This window comes from Schistosoma mansoni, chromosome 1 (assembly GCF_000237925.1).
Source record: "Schistosoma mansoni strain Puerto Rico chromosome 1, complete genome".
Lineage (NCBI taxonomy): Eukaryota > Metazoa > Platyhelminthes > Trematoda > Strigeidida > Schistosomatidae > Schistosoma > Schistosoma mansoni.
Genome location: NC_031495.1, coordinates 9176644 through 9179495, shown reverse-complemented (window position 1 = coordinate 9179495; position 2852 = coordinate 9176644). Strand labels below are relative to the sequence as shown.

Below are 2852 nucleotides of genomic sequence, written 5' to 3'. Positions count from 1 at the left end.
GTTATGGGACTCATCAGCAGCGCGCATCCACGTGGATGCTCTGGCGTGAGACTGATAGGTCCTGGGTTCGAATCTCGAGAATGTGGGATCGTGGATGCGCACTACTGAGGAGTTCCATAATAGGACGAAACGGCCATCCAGTGCTTCCAGGTTTTCCATGGTGGTCTAGCTTCAAATGACTCATGATTTCAACTATGAAAATACTAAATTCTCCACAAAACCCCTTCTGATCAGTAATATAAAGTATCGAGTTATGTAAACGGTAATGTTAATATTTAAGTGATTTTATTGTAAGTAATGCAAAACAAAATTGCTGATTTGATAAATATGAAAAACGTATTATTATATTTGGATATCAATGAAACCCTAGTAATGAAAAGAATATATTTCATTGCTTTCTGATCATTGATAATTGTAATGTAAAGAATTAATTAATGAGTTGAATTACTTTAACAGTAATACTTTTCCAATGGAATAATTCATTACTGATGAATGATGAATAGTTATTGCATGTAATAATGGGCAATATTATTATCTCACTAAGGTTATGTTATAATTTGTGTCCCGGATGCCCTGTTAATGTATAACGTGATGATGCCATCAATTAGAGAGCAGTGAATTATCGATCGGATCAATGATACACGAAACCCGTACGTGCAGTCTAGAGCTTTTGTCGGTCTTGCTTTCTGCCTAGCCCAGTCAGTTAAGTCCAGAACACCAATAACATCCTCTGTGTTATGAATCATTTATTTCAAGCATATACCAAACAGACGGACTACATCGTACCATTAAATAAGAAAAAAACATTTGCACAAGATTTATCTAAATGTGGCTGTGAATAAGGGAGATAGTAAATGATAGACAGGGAATACTTCAAGGATGGTAAATCATATAAGAATAATTCATAGGTCAAAATAAAACTCATAATAAGGGGAACATGAATATGAATAGTGTTGTTATTTAGTAATTATAATATAAAAAATATATGCATAATATTGTTCCATAAAGGAATCCCAAAGTTACCATTCACTATTCTTATCGGGACATAACAGGCTATAACTTGTTGATAGTTACAAGTGTTGTAAATCCTGATTTTCTGCAGCATACCATGCTTAAGCAAAAATGCGTGGTGACTAGCATTGAAGTCCACGTTTCATCCTACCTGGGACTCATCAGTTGAATTTACCTACATCTCAGAGTTGATGTTCACTCCGGCACTCGAACTCAGTACCTTTCGTTTCAAATACCATGCCGTTATCTACTTAGTTACTAAACACCATCAACTCCGGGATGCAGGTACATCCAGCTGACGAGTCTTAAATAAGACGAAACGTTCGTCCTGGATTCCACTGCTAGCCACCATCCATCATTGCTTAAAAAGCTCTGTACTTGAAGCGATATCGAGGCAATACGCACAGGATGCACATATGCCAACAGGAGACTGATGGATTGCAGCCTTAAATAACAATAGGAAGATACAAATAAACATTACCAAATGTGTTCAATATTATGAATAACTAAATAATCAGTTTCCGACCACTGTAATTGATAGTTGAACTTGTGTCATATAAATGATTGCTTTCCACAGACTGGAACAACTGAGTGATACTTTTAAAATAATTGCTATTCAATTACTGATTCCAAAAATACTTGAAAATGTATATACATCAATAAATGCAGTAAATATCAATGGTTCACCAAGTCTTACCATATTGTATCCATAATACACATTCCACTTTATTTGAATTCAATTTGTCAATATTAAACACACAATCCCATGATGTAGTATTCTTTCATCAACTTTAATAGACTACAATCTATTTTCCTATAAATTATTTGGACCCTAAAACCGTTTTCAAATGTTTCTATCGATACATTTTTATTTACTGTTTCTTTTTTAAGGGTTACTGTTTATATCTTCGGTTTTTTCGCAAAATGTACTACTACTACTACTACTATTAAAATGTTAATGTCCAATGTGTATTCATTCTTTAAAAAACAAACAGATTTGGTAAATTAATGCTCTGCTTTTCTTCAATTGAAATATCAATTCTGAGGTACATAAAATGGTTTGTAGTTTATTTTTCTATCATTTCAAATTTTAAAAGATATTAATGCCGCCATTTTTAAGTAATGAATCTTTTTTTTAAAAAGAGAAATTAAACAGTAGTGTTTTTTTCTTTTAGAAGGCAGTGATTTTATTTAATTTTTATATTAATAGTTGAATTCACGTGTCGATGTAAGCTAAAATACCATTGAAAACATGGAAGAACTGGATGGCCGTTTCGTTCCATTATGGAACTCTTCAGGGGTGCTCATTCACAGTCCCGCATATAGGACTCAAACTCACAACCTTTGTTCTCGTACACAAACGCTTGAATTCTAGACCACGGAGCAGGCATCTAACAGTGTCAGTGTCTAAATTCAGTAAACCATAATAAATCATTGCGCATTAACACTTAGATGCCTGCTCAGTGGTCTAAAGGTAAGCGTTTGTTTGCGAGACCGAAGGTTGTGGATTCCAGTCCCGTATGCTGGATCGTGGATGCACACTACTGTGGAGCCTCATATTAGGACGAGACAGCCACCCAGTTCTTCCAGGTTTTCCATGGTGCTCTAGCTTCCATTGACTCATGAATTCAACTACTAAATTGCTACATTCTCCACACAACCCCTTTCCTGATAATAATCTTTAATTCACAAGTCTCCAAATTTTTTGTGGAATTAAATGTAGGTATTTGCTTTGTTATAATAAATTATCAATGGATTTCAAATTTTCCTATATGTAAAATCTATAAGTTATGTTCATTAGTACGCAATGTGACACTAATATATTTTAATAGTTGAGGTCA

At 34.3% G+C, this 2852-nt stretch overlaps 1 protein-coding gene across 1 annotated transcript in view; it reads right to left on the bottom strand.

The window, feature by feature from the left end:
* The window catches only part of Smp_123790 (hypothetical protein), a gene marked incomplete at both ends in the record, with an annotated part of 54407 nt that overhangs the window by 9474 nt on the left and 42081 nt on the right, over positions 1 to 2852 (bottom strand). The gene's annotated exons all lie outside the window — the stretch shown is intronic.